This window comes from Ruditapes philippinarum, unplaced genomic scaffold, assembly GCF_026571515.1.
Source record: "Ruditapes philippinarum isolate M1 unplaced genomic scaffold, ASM2657151v2 ctg103_1_1_1_1, whole genome shotgun sequence".
NCBI lineage: Eukaryota > Metazoa > Mollusca > Bivalvia > Venerida > Veneridae > Ruditapes > Ruditapes philippinarum.
Genome location: NW_026865181.1, coordinates 27,298 through 45,312, shown reverse-complemented (window position 1 = coordinate 45,312; position 18,015 = coordinate 27,298). Strand labels below are relative to the sequence as shown.

Genomic DNA, 18,015 nt, shown 5'->3' with positions numbered 1-18,015 from the left:
TACTAAGCCAAACTGCTCGTGTCTCAAACATTCCTCGTTTGACATGTAAGTCAATTTCAGTAGGGTACAAAAGTTTGTTCCATGGAGGTTGGTCTTTTGTCGTTGAGCTTTACTGTCATCTTTTATTCGTGTACAGCTAATTTAACATTATTGCAAAAATATATTACTATGATATTACAAAATGTTTGACCATCTTCTATGAATGTATCGAAAATATTGTCATCAAACATCATTTCATTTTAATATTTAGACGTTGATCGCTTTGGACAGTTTTTACCAGATCGATGGAAATAAGATCCTCTGAAATGTGTGTGTACTTGCCGAACATTTTCCCTATTGCACAACGATGTGACCGTACAAATGTTGTATTAGACCAATAAAAAACATATTTGAAGCTACAGAACATGTTTTAAAGGTACCGAAAATGTATTTGTATGTAACATATGTAACAAAAAAAAATAATTCTTTCGTAACACCGTACATAATCATTTTATTTTTAATTAAAAGTATAAGTTTTCTTGCATATCGATCTACTTAATCTAATGTGCAAATGTAGATTATTTTTAGATTTGTAAGAGAAACGTTCAATGACGGATAACTGAAGCAGTCTTAACAAATATTTGTTCTTTTAATTAAAAGATACTGAATATCCCTACAATATGAGTTTCTAGGATTGATCTATGATTGAGTTAACTAAATGTCAATACAGTGAAACATGACACATCTGTAACCTCTTAAGTAGCATAAAATATGTTTTCGTGGAGATATAATGACCTAAAGAATTAATTCAGGAAACGCCTTACCGGAAACAAAGTGTAGATTTACAATTTTTGCTGAAGTTCAAACATTACAGACACATTTTACTCAACATTGTGAACGTTTGCTGTGGTTACTTTAAAAATGTTGTTTCCTTAATCACAATTCGCCGAAATAAAAATTGCAAATGTTTTTTTCATTTTATATAAAGGCACACTGGTTAATATTGTTGAAAAGATATTGGATTTTTTTTTAATGTAATGTATTTCATTGATATTGCAACTGTTAGATGTATTTAAATATTTTTTCCAGATGTTTTTGAAACATGGTTGTGTTGCATGCTTTAAAAACAAACAGTTGTATCCGTACATTATGTAAATTGTCCACTTTCCTTTCAATATTTATATTACTTCGTAAAAATGTCAGTACACGACAAAGCTTTTTGCTTAAGTCTGTTATAGGGTCATAGGCTGAAGCTCGCATTTTCCTCTGCCGACCATTTATAGACTCAACCTCTAACTTAATTCTTTCGTGTTGGCAGGCTAACATAGTTTCTATTTGGACTAGTTATGCAAATGAGCTTTTCCAACTTTAAAACCAATCATTAAACTTAAAATTAAATAATCCGTATTTCATACATTTATTCATACAAATATAAATTGTTATTAAGGTATTAAGATGTTTCAAATAGCGCATTTGGGCTTAAGGAAAAGATTGTTTTAAACATATCACTTGATGATTTAACAAAAGGAAATTATTATTCATATTCAGCAAGAACAATTAGAAATTGATATAAAGTAACGATTATTAACAGACACAACAAAACATGGCGGTTTGTTCAATGTCTTTTTCCTGACTTTGTACTCGTGCAAATATACAAAAGTCCTTTAATGCAAAATTTAACGTTAAATAACCTATATTTTATAATTGAAAATTCTGAATTATAGTTTAGGTTCAATACTGAACCATATATAACTGTTTATATGTTGTTGTTGTTGTTGTTGTTGTTCTTATTGTTGTTGTTGTTGTTTTCAACGATTAATAATTTAAGATATCTTTAAATTTGAACTTAATCAAAAAATATGCTTTTGGAATTTTTCAAATTGTTGCGCTATTGTATAATATAAATATAGAATTAACATCATTTAGAACGTATTATTGTAGACAGCAAAATAAATACATGTTTTAGACAACGCGAAACTCCTTGACATGTTCTTATTGCATGCATGTTGTCAAAACTCACTGAAGAATGTAAGCTTAACATATCGTGATGAAATCTATGGCAACTGCTGCGAGATTGTGCTTGCTGATTTTCTTATGCCAACAATTTGTTAGATTTCCAAGAACAATGAATGTTAGAATCATGCACTCTGTATTCAAAATATGTTATTGTTCTAATAAACCTTGTATATAAATATAGGATGGTAGAGTTATTTATATAAAAATAATGTGTAACTGTCAGAGAAATGTTATTATATCATGAATATGATAGATAGATGTATAACAAATGTATTGAACGGGCTGAACAGAATTATATCATGTGAGCCTGAGCATAGAATTGTTTTATACATCGATTATAATCCTTCGATTTTAATAAATCGATTTTAATACATTTAGAGGCTATTTTAATATAATATTCTGTTCATTACAAAGCCCAATAAGAACAGTTTACAATTATAACAAAATATCATTTTGTTTTTTCATTAACGCGCAAATACTATGGTATTGACATAATAGCACTATTGTATAACATGTGTGATGTCACGTCAAAATATATCCGTGCCCGTGCCACATCGAATTGATGGAGTCGCAAAATTATACACGTACGCGATAAAAATAGTAAAATTGTTGCAGCATTAAAACAATTGGATTCAAAACCAAACACCAAAATGCATTACTGATATCATATACAGATAATATTTATGAAAACGAATAAAAAAATCTAGTCATTTTTATAACACAGTATTTTAAACATTTCACAAGTAAAATGATACTTAAAGAAAAAGAACTATAAACATCCACAAAAGATTATTATCATTTAGAAGAAGATAATATTTATAAATGTGTATCTAATATTTAACATCTTCAGTCAAAAAACGTTTTTAGTGTATTTAGCAAATACTAGTTATCAATTAAATTTTGAAATAAAGCAAGGTTTTCTTTCAAAAGAAATTTATTTCACACGTCAATGTCTTTCCTGGAATGCAAGAAAATTGATTAACTGTATGAAAATAATCGTCAAGAGTATAAATCTATGAATATTAGACTTGCAGTTAATTTTCTCTCTATTAACAAACTTATGTAAATGTGTGAATAGAAGATCTTCTTGAAAATTCCATATTAGCTTAATCTTCAGAAGTTCAGGCCGATAAATGATAATTCAGGAACCCTGATATCAATCATAAGTATGTAGTCAATAAAAAAACAAATTTAGTATTACACAGATTGTACTGTAAAAGCTTCTTATATCTAAACAACAGAGGTCAAGGTCAGGTTCATCGATCATTCTGGACACAAAGTGTTGAAACAAACAATTACCTGTCTGTGACTATTGCTATATGGTGTTATTAAGTGTAAATTACTTTTAACGTGTGACCGTAGATGAATAAATAACATCATCTCATAAGCCCCCTTTTTATTAATAGTAGCATATTACTTATGACAATGCTAGTCTTTAAATCTAAATACATGTAATTAATAAAATAAGCTAGCGTAACATAGGGAATTTTAATATTGAAATTAAAATTGTTTTAATTTATAGTTGATTGTCAATAACTACAATGAAAATAATATTCATTACTTATTAATGCGCTTGGAATGACATTTTATGTCACAGATATAGTCAATTTTTTGAAAGAGTTTATTGAGATTTTATTAAAAGTAAATATAATAGCATTGTATATTTTTTTAAAAGTTTAAGTCATACCCGTAGGTTATTTAAATTCCAATAATTTAAATATTATATGAAAGTTCTTTGAGTATTAGATGAGGACAAAAAAATTATTTTGCTAATAGTTTTGCTGAAAATTTAATGCCTTATATATGACGATTTATATATGAGTAGGAAGACAGTATACTGTCACAGAAATAATATGTAAATCATGCCAATTATTATCGTAACAAAGCCTGACTTTCTATCAGTTAATAAAAGTAAAAGTAAATTTGGAGATTGCGAAATAATGAAATGTTTTGTGATGGATTTGAGCATTTTAATGTCGGACCAAAGTTTCATTCTCATGGCGGGGGAGTCAAATATGTGTCAATACACCATAAACTTCATATATTTTACTAGTCACATCTGTAATAAATACATAAATCATCTGTTGTAGGAGGGATTCTGTAATGCTATTAAAAACCTTAGCGAACGTTAAAAGAACGCTGGCATACATCTTGTCTCCATTTAGAATAATACCAAATCAATAAAACATGTTATCACTCACTACTACATAAGCTGCGCATGCAGAATGGGAACCGTCAGATATTTTCTTTTGGTCATTACAAAATGTAATTTTGTATTAAAGCTTCTAAAAAAATCAGTCAAATAAATCTCGTCTTTTAAAATTGTGAGTGGGAAATTATTGATGTAAGATTATCGACAACTTGTAGTTAGTTAGTCAGCTAGTTAGTTAACTCTTTACATTTTGAGGACTTATCCATGTATTCATGTCAATAGGTTTCTTGGTCACGATGCTCAGCTATTGTTAACAATGTAATAATTGTTATGACAATAATATACTATAATTATATAAAGTAAACAGGAAATATAGGGGCGCACAAAGCCGGATGGTCAATTAAATTAAAATTGCCTTACTTGAAAAATAAAAATCTAAAATACTACAGAAAAGTATATTACACTTTTGATAATGGCAATCTGCATCAAGATACAAGAACATTTTTGTTTACACATAAATATTACACTTTCAATTGTAAACATGGAAATATATTTGTAATATGAAATCAGATAAAAGTAAACATAGAAATTGTTTTTGACTTTTAAAAAAGAACGCAGATGTAGCGTCATAGATAACAAAGTGCTTTTTTAGAAGATTCTAAGAAAATACATTATTCCTCAGATAGTTATGAGCAATATCAATTGCAGCCATTTTTATGACATTGTTACAGCGTTGATGCTGTAACAAGTTGGTATAGAACGAATTTATGACTTATTTAGACAACCTTCCAAGAGTGAAAAATGTAATGACAGGTTTCTTTGCCGTAATTGTCATGTTTTGTAAAAAAGCCTGTAATCATTTTATGTCAAATATGCTAATAAACGAATAAATGTATAAATGTATTACGAGATTATTTTTATGTTTATGGGGGTTTAGGAATGTTTTTTTTTTTTTTTGGGGGGGGGGTAGATGTTTTCTTTTTTCTTATTTTTCAAATATAGAAGATTTCAATTTACAGTTTTCATTCAGCTCCATTAAAAAATAATATGTTTCCTACATATATTTACATTTTGAATGACTAAGTTAAGCAAGAAAATAAAAAAAGCTATTCAAAAATGACATAAGAAAAGAGATCTGAACTTCGTTAAATTCTACCTTCTTAACAATCATATGTAGGCTCTGACGATTTGTGACATGTTAAGTAACAAGTAAATTTTCTCCTGCTAATAATACTGGCTCTGGAGGCCAATTACCCATAATGCTAGTTCTGTTTGATTTTACTATCATGCAATCTAGACTGAAAGTCTATGTTGTTTAGTCTCACGAGATCTCGTTTGATGAAACGCGAACAAAGTTAACCTTTCTTGAACGTTTTTCAAGGAATCAATATAGTTCTATATCTGCACCATATTTGTTAAAAGTATGTTTTAAGAAAAAAGATAAAAAGAAAATTTATTCAAAGCAACAGCATTGGTTTCCGTAAAATAGTTAATTATATGTTAGTACTGTATGAAACTATTGATTATGAATATAAATGTACTTTACAACAGAGCCGAAAGGATTATACAGTTAAATTAATTTTATAGCGTATTATATGACATGGCATTTCGTGACACAACGTTATAAAATGTTACTGTACAGCGTATCAAAACGACCATCTCAAGTTTGATTAATAATCACCAGTCAATAGTAGGCCATATCAAACAATAATAATGTTTCTATACAATATTTCCAAGAGAACCTTTTCAAAGTCATTAAATCATTGAAACAACACACACATATACACATACAAACCATTATGTTAAATAACATTAAAATATTTTTAATGACCTTTAAGTTGCTATGCAAATATTTATTTTACAAATCGATATAACTTACAGAATATATCTTTTCATTACGGATGTTCTATGTGCAGACTTAAATTAATATTCATCGCATTTTTTTCTTTGTGGGTTTTCTATCTTAAAAGTATTCGTATGGTTGTTTCCTCGTTTTATTTAAATTTGAAATGGACCTTTAAAAAGGGAAATTTATTGTTTAAAAAGTCTTCTATTTAACCCAAAACTATTTTGTAAAAAATTTTTTCTCTGCCAAAATATCAATTCTTAAATTCTATATAGTATCTTTAAAATTCTTACTTTACGGTTATTGTGCTCAAAGTTATGCTCAAAGTTTTAACTTGTTAATCATATGGTTTAAACACGATGGAATGGTAACAGTTGTTTATAGAGCAAGTTCAATGAGGAAACAGGCAAAGTTTAAGCATTTTTCTTTGGGGTACAATTAATACATGCATATTTCAATGACGCGTTTATGCGCGTTCTCAAACATCCAAAAAAGTGGGAAACACCGAGAGCAATGGCAACGAAGCAAATGGTTAACTATTGTAAACCCTGTTGTATTAATATCTGGAAAGAGTTATCTCTCGGAAGCAATAAAAACAGCAAAATTACATTAAAATTGCAGACTCGGTTTGATTGAGTCTCTACATGCGGGATAATGATAAAGTGCAATATTTATTGGGCCTGGTTATCGTGCAACATCTCTCACGGCCCCTAGCACCGGCCTAAGCAGTAGATTAGATAATTCTCATAATTGAAAGTATAGGAATTATACGGAATGTATACAAAATTATTCTGATGGCATTGATGGCAGCTGCTTCGACGAGACGATGTTCATTTTGATTGTTTCATTGCAACAACTTGCTTGACTTCCAAGAATATTTTCTGTAAAAAATGTTCATAGTCTGCCAGTTTTCTATTTTGTTACAATACGAGTTTAGTTAAATTTGGTACAGAATCTATCTATCTATTTATTATTTGTTGAATCATTTATTTTCCAAGAATGTTTTCTGTACTAAAATATTCATAACATGCCAGTTTTCTAGTTTGTTACAATACGAGTTTAGTTAAATTTGGTACAGAATGTACAGAATGTATCTATCTATTTATTATTTGTGTATTCATTTTTTTGCGAGAAGAACGGGGAGTTCTAATCATCACTATTCCAAAATAAAGAAGTATAATGCATTTAAGGATATTAAATCATTCATCTAAATCTATCATTTTGTATAACGTTTTTTTTCTTTTAGGCTATCTGTTGCTTGGACTATTGTAGTCGTCGAAAATGGCCTTTAGTTTTCATTATAAACGGCTGTAAATTTATTGATAGAGGATGTGTGAAAAGCTATGTAGTCCTTATATTTATTAGACATTGGCAAGAATTAACAGTACCAACAAAAATTAGATATAAGTGCAGGGATAGTATTGGTAGCACTCTTATCAGAAATGAACATTGTTTATTGAACTGAACAATTCTCCGAAACTTTGAAGTTGAAAGATAAAATGATTTTTTTTATCACCACTTGTGTTAAAGTTTGAAATGTCAAGAGTGGCGAATACAAAGTTGAAAATATAAAGTTTTAATTCAAAATTTTATGTGGATCAATAAAAAGATTTTCACTTTTGGTGTTCTGATATATTTCTGATTAACTCTAAATTGTGTAGTATAAACTTGATGAGCATCTTATATTGACTCTCTAACTAAAAACATTATATTTGTAACAATTTAAAGGCAAACCTTGTTGCATTCTTAAATGTAATTTAATTTGGTAACATCGTCATAAGACATTCTCTGTTTTGCTGTTAAGAAGTAATACTAAATCAATAAGAGAAGTTTTAGCAACATGTAATCATTCAATCTTGCCAGCTGTATCATTATAGATGTCGTCGGGGTGTTATTATTTCTCATCATTTCTAAGTGTTTAATATCATTGAGATGTCTGAAAACGGAGTTAGTTATATCCTGTCTTCAAGTGAATCATTTTGTTGTGAAATTATTTTATAGTCAACAGCTTAGACAATATATAAACAGCAATAACTTGCACTGTGTTAAGGAATATGTATTCGTGTTTAAAGTATTTTTATTAGAACAGAGAGTTATCATAACCACCCATGCAAATGCATAAAAATAAAATGTATTTAAGGAAATTATAGAATTTTAAGGGAAAGAAAACAAATTGTCAATTGGAAAACTTTATCATTTCCTCGATCATAAAATGCGCAACTTCTCTTCATGTCAAGATATTTTTATTATCAAAAAAAGGGGAAAAAATAGTTATATTTGTTTGGTTAGCCAATATCTTATTGTTTTTCTCTATTAAGTATATGTTTCTACGTTCTAACTTTTTTACAATAAATATCTTAATATTGTATTGTGAAATTAAGATGTTACATGCATTGGAATATACATGATTGTAAAATGCATGATGTTCCTATTTATCTTTTTTAACATTTGGTTTAAATAACAATTAAACATGTCATGGTGGTAAAAATAGTTTCGTAAACTACTGAAATGCTGTTTTTAATATATATGTTTTTTCTTGTGGTCACAATCCATAAAGCTACATCATGGGGATTTTAATATAAAGGCCAAGGAGAGTGTACAGACTACATGTTCTGGTCGACCTTGTAATAACATATACAATTTCGTTTAGTTTCTTTTTGTATACTATGAACAACAAATGAATAAGAAGACGAACTCCATTTTATGTCCGCGTGTTCCTTTTTCACTTAAATGTACAACTGTTAAACTCATTTGTATAATTTAAACCATTGATTGATGAAAACAAAGAACTATGTCATATTGTTCTATGTGATAAATGTTCTTGTACAGTGTGTGCGTGCGTGTGTATGCGTGTTTATATTTGCATTTCTCTAAGTTATGATTAGCTTTATGCAACAGAAGAAATAAAATTCTGTAAATTTCTTATAAAACTAAAGCTTTTATTGATCAACGGATTTGTTTTATTACGTTAAAAGTCATTAATAATAATGCATGTAACAGCTTTCTATAGTGTGTCGATCATTCCATGTTAGGATGTTTTGAATGAATCTAAGACATGGAATACATATTGTAACGTCAGTATAACATAAAATACGTTCTTGTTTTCTTAATATAATACAACATAATATAGAATGATCTCATAGTTACATTGATAGTATAATAAAAAATTACAAAATGATCCATATCTAATTAATTGTATGTTCTGAGATAAGCAATAAGGAACACAACGTTATATTCTATAGAGATATGTCAGTAATAATTCTTTTTCAATAAATTGCAATAATTTATTAATAAATATAGATTACTTATGTCGCTTTACTTTTTTCAAAGTTTCGAATTTTATGAATATTTTCTGTTAAAAAATGTTTCTATTGGTTATTCGTCGCCTTTAAAATCAATTTGATGTATTACATTTAGACAATAGTTTACTTAGACCAATTCTTTTTTATATGTAAAAGGTGAAATATCAAAAACAAAATAAAATAGATTTTATAAAAAAAATGATAACGAATAATTATAAAAAGATATTCATGAGCAATTAATAAAAAACGCTATTTTGTAGTTAGTCTTGAACTTATACAAAATATTGGTAGTTGATTTTACAAACTTTATTTAGGTTCTCATGCAACTTATATTGAAAATCTTTTTATCTCAAGTATAGCTGATTTATGTTTGATTACTGTTTTTCAATCATGTTTTCCTCTTCCTAGACCTGTACAATATAAATAATAACGCTACCGTTTTCTTGTCTTTCTATCGACAAAATAAATGAATGACATATTTGTCCTTATGCACAAATTATGTGACCGTGTTTCGAAACCTGAAACTGAAGCTTTTGATCTGAAACTCATCAGTTGTGCTAGACTAAGTTGCTATGTGCAACATTCTATCTATTTAAGGCGTCGGTTTGTGTGCATCAATGATAGTTTAGCATAAGCAACTTTTTCAAAAAAACGTGTTTTTCCGTTATCTTGCACGTTAACTTGCATGTATGTATGTGTGTTCTGTTTTAAATGTATAAAGATTTAACAACATATGTGTCCGTGGTTTTATTGATGTGATTTTACGCAACAAGATGTTGTAAATTTTAATTATGCTTTTGTTGTCAATATTTTTCAGTTTTTTAATTTGTATAGTTTATTCTTATGCACTTTTTAGTGTAGGTGAAATCATCTGCTTTTTCAGTTAAAAGTGTGTTGGTTTTTTTTTAGCTTTTTATTTTTGTTGTTCTTGTGTTCATTTAATGGCATTGTGCTTTTTGTGGAGTGTAACTTAAAATATTGAGTTATGTTTTGATCATTGATAGAGCCACATTTTGTTTCATTTACGTAAATATGTCGTTGACATGTGTTACAAAATTGTTACACCAATGATACTCTAATTGAATAAAAAATGCCAGCTGTGAAATTAATTAATCATTTTATAATTACATTTCACAATGATCAAACAACGCAATTTTTGACACTGAATGTATGGTATAGTTGATTGTTTTGATTGTATTTGAAAATTCATGATTTTTAGTTTTATATAAACTATCAAAATATTAAAATTTGTTCACTATGGTTTTTCTTTCGAACTGTTAAAGGTTTTTTAAGGACCCTTCAATTTTAAATTTTTCTATGTATCATAAAATTGGTGCCGAGGTTTTTTTGGGTGAATTCATAACTTTGGGTAAATGGGAACAGTAAAATGATGTCCCCTTAAAATTTTTTTCCAAAGTTGAAAGGAAACACTCCCAACCAACATGCACCAGATTTTTTGTCATTTTGTGATGAATCTTTGTTTCAACGATTCTCAAATTTGGTACAGTCACTCGAATAGTAAATTCGTTATTTTGCAAATTGAAATATAAGCCAAGATGAACAAAACATAGCGCGCATAAAAGTTTTTAACCATGTAATTTATTGAATTTATTCATGGCATTACCGATTATTTGTGATATTATTTGTGAATAATAAATCAAAATTACTTGTAAATTGGATAGTAATGTCTTAAAATAAAAATTATTCAAACTTAACTTAATATATTTTTTTAAAAAATCAGAATAAAATTATCTTTGCATGGCATTAGCTGCAAACCTTCCGGGATATAAACGTACTTACATTATATCCGTTTTTTTGTTGTTGTTTTTTTTCTTTTTTTTTTTCTTTTTTTTTCTTTTTTGAAATAATACTTTAAAATCAATCAAATATACAAAACAGTTCATACTTAAAAAAACAGACCCCCCTGTAGTAAAACAAGTAAGTTTTGGACATTTGCACCCCTGTACGACCCCAACCCAATCAATAAGGTCTCAACTATGTATAATCGCCACTTTATTTTACTTTTTTGTACATTTTGTGAGAACTTTGTTACTTCAAGTACATAAAGAAAAATTAATAAATATTTTTTTCACTCTGAAAATATAAATGTACAATACGTATTTGATATACATATTTTGGACTATGAAACTATAATATTGGATCCTACTATGATTGATATTGGAACATCACGTGGTTCAAACGCTTAAAGATCATTAATTATATTTTATAAGATGCGAAATATAAATAATTATAATACATGGAAAAACAAGCATGGACATACGATAAAATACAATAATACATTTAAACTTGAAATCTCTAAAATCTTAATGTTATTCGTATCCGCACTAACCAAACAAGTAAAACCTGCAAGAGTATTCAGTGTAGAACTGTGCTATGTAGTGAAAATAAAGTTAGAAGTAAACTGTGCTATCTAGAGAAAATAAAGTAAGAAGTAAACTGCGAAACAAATGTGTTAATAATGTTAATAATGATGGATATTTGTTGTCTCTATTGTACTTGAACGCTTATCAGATTTCAAGATATTGACTTCATATAAAGATCTTTCCCTTTTTTTCATTTCAGGACTAAACAAGATTTGAACTGGAATCAATACATTCTTATTAGGAAAAAAGTCGATTGGAAAGAGGTAAGCGTTTTCTTCGTATGAAGGTCAAAGCTAATAATTTATAAACTTTATATTCTTTATTGCAAAAGATTTTTCCTTTTTATTCCGAAGTCGATTTTTTTACGTTTTGTTGTTATTTTTGTTATCACTGTTTGTTTGTTTGTTTGTTTGTTCGTTCGTTCATTTGTTCGTTCGTTCGTTTTCAATGTAATTTTTGCCAACCATTTTAATAAAATTAACAGTTTTAAAAGAGGATATAAGAATGAAAGGTTTCACTTTATAGGATTAATTTTAGTGACCATTTTTATTCCGAATAAAGCATATATAAAATGGTTGCACTAATTGATTTTTTTAAAAAAAGGTCAGTGCTGTATCCACATTGTCGTTGAATACGTCTCTGATTCCTCCAATTCAATATTGATAAGATTAAATACAGATTTTCCCCCGAAGCTAAAATGATTACAATCTGAACGTATTTCATCTAACTGGCTCGCAAAAAAATATATACTATTTGGCAATATGTGTCAGTCTTACGGCGGCTGCGATTTGTTGATTCTAGAATTAGAAAGCGACGTGTCCAAAGTAATTCTTAATTGAACGATTCAGTTTCAGAATCAAGCAAGAACTCATAAAGCTCTTCATTAAGAAGATGTTCAAAATCGCGACGGAAGGTATAAGATTATATAATACATTTGAGCCGCGTCACGACAAAACCAACATAATGGGTTAGCGACAAGCATAGATCCAGACCGCGCAGTCTGATCAGGATCCATGCTGTTCGCTTACCAACCCTATTACATGTAGAGAAACTGATAGCAAACAGCATGGATCCTGATCAGACTGCGCGGATGCGCAGGCTGGTCTGGATCCATGCTGGTCGCAAACGCATTATGTTGGTTTTGTCATGACGCGGCTAATCTTAAGAAAGAGTTAATCAAACGAGTCAGAAGTGCTTCTAGGAATCATTTCAAAACAAGAACTGGTCAAATCGCACCGCCTGAAGAGAATTGAATGGTAAGGTAGAAAATGCACTGCAGCGTTTTTGAATCATTCGTTTTTTCGGATGCTAGGGTAGATACTGGGATAGGTTACTACGTGAGAACGTAGGTGTCTTCAGTTAGCATTTGATTATACAGAGACTTTTAGAAGCTGTATATGAAGACGACACTTAGTTATATTTGAAATAAAAACTTAATATAACTTTTTTCTATGGTTTACATATTTCCAATTGAATTAATTATAAATCAAACTCATGAATTGCATATAGTTTAAGTAACTTATAGGTCAAACGTGGTCGTTGTTTTAATGTGTTATATGTATTTTTTTCCAAAACATAACACAATGTCGCTCTTATAAAATTTACTTTCTTACTTACTCTCTTATGGTTAACAGCGAAAAATGCATCTACATATTTGGTTTTTTCATTACTGATTTCAGTCATTTATAAGACATTTGGATTAAGTTGGCTTGTTTATGCATACCTTGTTCATTAAAACAGTTACATTAAATAGAATCAGCATTAAATGTCAATATCTAATTGAAATCATAAGCACATTGAATATTTATTATCACATTCGGGCAATATACTGTATTTGATTAGTTAAAAACCAATCCCTGTTTACTCGCAGATCACATTGTTACATGTTTATCATAACTTTCTTTTACAGACCCTGGATGTACCTTCATAAAGGTGCTTCAAAGACACATTATGCCTTAAAAAAAGAGAAAAAAATACATTTATTTAGAAAAGACAATTGTATGTTTTATAATATTGTGATAATGGATCTATAGCATGTTTGATGCTTATCACCTTGGTGTTACAAGACCGGAAGTGGATTATTTTTTCATAAAATGAGCAAAATATAAAATTGGTTATTTGACTTCTATACAAAATAAAAAATTGGTCACTTTAACTATACAAATTGCGAAGATCCTTTAGAATCAAATATTGACTCGGCTTAAAGCTGCATGCCTCCAGATTAGTCAAAAACATTTCAAGAAAATCAACTTCTGAGAAGAATGTAATTATAATGTTAAGTACAGTAAAAAGATTCAAATCTAAAGTAATGATAACAAACAAGGAATGGCTGATTTAGCAGTGTTTATAACCATATTCATATTGTGTGACTAGCGCAGGAAGGGCTTTTGCATATTTTGAAATTTTCGAAAAGAAAGTGTCGTAAGCAATGTGTAATATTTTTTCTTTGATAACTTCACAATATTTTACTTCTAAAAACATTTTCAAAATTTTCATGAAAATTAGCATGAATCTGGAAGCATGCTGCTTTAACGGCAAAGTGTACTCTTTTTAAGAATGTAAAAGAAAACCAAAATTAAAAGCTTTTGAAATATAGAAAATATAGTATTTCTTTTCTGTACTGGGCCTATAAGCGCCGGAACTCTCAGAAACTAATAAATATGCATTTCTTCATCATTATTAGAATTCAAAAACAAAAGACAAACAATATTTTATGCTATTGCTAGAATGTGGTATTGTCTCTTGATACTTTCTAAATATCTTATTCAATGAAACATCTGTTGAATGTATTGATCCATTTTTGTATACTTCAAACCATCGCTATGCTAGATACAGTATGTAGAAAGTTTGTCCATCTTTCATTCTCGACGAGGTCATTCATAATTTATATGTAAAATTTCAATATATGTACTAACTGAATAGTGACCAGTACATATCATGTTCAGATGGTAAAGTCCCGGCTTAGCTTGGTCTATACTAGTCACATGGGTTAAATTCAACAGCGGGCTAAAGGTTCGGGTCTGTGACTTAATTTTTTCTGTATGACTTTTCGTTTGAAATGAGAATATTTATAATTGGTATACTTTGGTTGTTGTCATATCCCACTAATAGACTCATTAATTCATTGATCCTTTAAAACTAAGATTATTTGTGTATGAAAATGATACAATCTATGAAACAGAAGAGAATGAAAGTTTGTTACCAAAATCAGTCATCTTACATCTAGAAGCTCGTTAAATAAGTTTAGTTAGTTTAAACATAGTTTATTTCGAACAAATTCACAATATATATACAGACAATAATGTACACAATACAAACATGATATGTTGAAAAAGGATTGGGTCCGAAAGCTGAACTTATAAAGGCCTTCTCCTTACAGATTTACAATGCATAAAATACGGTATGACAGTATATGTGACTTGCTTGAAATATATTTGATTTTACATTGTTTTTAAGAAGTTAAAGTCAAAATTGTTTCTTACATTTAGTTATAATGTAAAGCAAAAATATATACAAAAAATGAATGAGAATACAAGACTGCATCATTTTGTTATATAAAATTAAAGAGAAATAACGTAAATTAAGATAGAAAGAAATGAAGTAAGAAACTTTCAGCAAAATAGAAAAGAAGAAGAAATAAATTAAATGTGTTTAAATAAGTTTAGTTGTTATACTGTTTTATAAAGTCTGCCTTTCCCATCAGTAGTAAAACTTACCTAGATATAAGACATGCAATGTTTATATATAATATCATTGATTTCATGTCTCAAGTAATTCTGTTTACAGTTAATTTTCATTTTTGCTTGTCATTATGTCGATATTTATCTTGCTTTTATAAAACAGTCGTCGTAACCTTATGTTACATATCATTTCAGGCTAAGACAGTTTAAATGAAATCAAAGGAAAATACATAGATTTATTAAAACTTGGATTACGCTAGAATATAGCTGCAGGAGAAAGGTAAATTTAAAATATGTTTTAAAATATGTAGAGCTTATAGCAAAAACATACAATGAGAACTAGTTGTCACGAATTTGTTTTAATTTTATTTTTTGTCATGATACTTGGGTTATTCAGCTTTATTCGGTGCCCCGCTGAGTGGCCCTATATTGCTGTAAGCGCTGAGTGGCCCTATATTGCTGTAAGCGCTGAGTGGCCCTATATTGCTGTAAGCGCTGAGTGGCCCTATAGTGCTGTAAGCGCTGAGTGGCCCTATATTGCTGTAAGTTACAGTATCTGCGACTCGTGAGAATTGCTCAACCATGTTGATCTTCACTCTAATACTTCAGATGTTCAGCGCCTGTGACATGACCCGAAAAACACTCTCCCATCGCAAGACCCTCCGTCGTTGAAAAACTAGGCCATGTTTGATTTCGGAGTGGTTTTGATTAAGGACAATTTTAGGATACCTTTAAAAGACTCATAGATTAAGACTGTTTTAAATCATAAATATAGTTATCATAAGTTAGGACCGTTTGAAACGCAAAATTGACTCAATTTGTATCTAAGGACTGACTGAAGACTAAGGACTCTCCATGAAACGCAACCCAGAGCATTTAGAAAGCTGTTGTAAAGATAGACACTTATTTTGAAGTCGGCATTTCTCATCCTTTATATATCTCAAGAGTGTGCGTTTTATAGCTTAAAACTACACTATTCTTTATAATTGTTTCAAACGCGTCTGACGAGAAGTTAAACATATCCACAGCAATTTCTTTCCCTAATCAGTAAATTAGCATACATGTAACATATATTACTTGTTACTAAGAGGGTTTGAACCAAGAAGATTTATTTAAAAACTTCATTTGGATCTGTCTCTTTTTTAAAATACTTTGTTCCATTGTAAACCAAAATACATCAATGAATAATCTTTAATGTTTCGAAAATGGCCTTTAATTACTTTGACAACCAAATCCATTCATTGTACAATGGACCAAGATCATTCTCCCGATCAGACTTCATTAAAAACAAGTTTAAAATGGTTCATATTTTACATTATCTTATTGTTTTTATTGGTTCTTATTCTGTCAAGAGTTTCAGTGGTATTTTTTTAGTTAAAGTCTGTGCGCATTTATGTGAAAAGTTCATTCGTCTGATTTATATAGATACTCTTTGTTTCTTAATGCAAATGATGATAAATCAACATGAATCCTTCGTAAGCTGACCTCATGTCTATCTTCCTTAAGTCAGCCAGACAAATGAAATTACTTATTTCACCATAACGACATTAAAACATCTCAAAAAAGTAATTGAGGAAAAAATATACAATAAATTAAACGAAGGTTAGTGTCCTATTTCTTAAAGCTGGGCCAAGTTCACTGTTTTTATCTGATATTTCATTTCATATCATTGCAAGTAATATAGGAACATTTTAGCTGTGCGTTGATTATTTTTTCAGATATGTTCTTATAACATAAGTAGATAGTGTCATAATATATGTCGTTTTGGTTTCAACATTGGTCTCACTATTGGTTATGACATTGGTCTCTCTATTAGTTATCACTTTGGTCTCACTATTGGTTATCACATTGATCTCTCTATTGCTTATTACTTTGGTCTCACTATTGGTTATAACATTGGTCTCACTATTGGTTATAACACTGGTCTCACTATTGGTTATAACATTGGTCTCACTATTGGTTATCACATTGGTCTCACTATTGGTTATAACACTGGTCTCACTATTGGTTATCACACTGGTCTCACTATTGGATATCACACTGGTCTCACTATTGGTTATCACACTGGTCTCTCTATTAGTTATCACTTTGGTCTCACTATTGGTTATCACATTGATCTCTCTATTGCTTATTACTTTGGTCTCACTATTGGTTATAACACTGGTCTCACTATTGGTTATCACACTGGTCTCACTATTGGATATCACACTGGTCTCACTATTGGTTATCATACTGGTCTCTCTATTAGTTATCACTTTGGTCTCACTATTGGTTATCACATTGATCTCTCTATTGCTTATTACTTTGGTCTCACTATTGGTTATCACTTTGGTCTCACTATTAATTATCACTTTGGTCTCACTATTGGTTATAACATTGGTCTCACTATTGGTTATAAACATTGGTCTCACTATTGGTTATCACATTTGGTCTCACTATTGGTTATCACATTGGTCTCACTATTGTTTATCAACTACTGGTCTCACTTATTGGTTATACCATTGGTCTCACTATTGGTTATAACATTGGTCTCACTATTGTTATAACATTGGTCTCACTATTGGTTATCACACTGGTCTCACTATTGGTTATCACATTGGTCTCACTATTGGTTATAACATTGGTTCTCACTATTGGTTATCACACTGGTCTCACT

At 29.5% G+C, this 18,015-nt stretch overlaps 1 long non-coding RNA gene across 4 annotated transcripts in view; it reads left to right on the top strand.

Annotated features, from left to right (window-relative positions):
* The window catches only part of LOC132728131 (uncharacterized), a 133,013-nt gene that overhangs the window by 90,868 nt on the left and 24,130 nt on the right, over window positions 1-18,015 (top strand). For all 4 annotated transcript variants that reach the window (XR_009625439.1, XR_009625442.1, XR_009625440.1 and 1 more), the window contains exons 3-4: window positions 11,879-11,942; window positions 15,555-15,639. This is a non-coding gene — a long non-coding RNA (uncharacterized LOC132728131). The remainder of the gene's footprint in view (window positions 1-11,878; window positions 11,943-15,554; window positions 15,640-18,015) is intronic.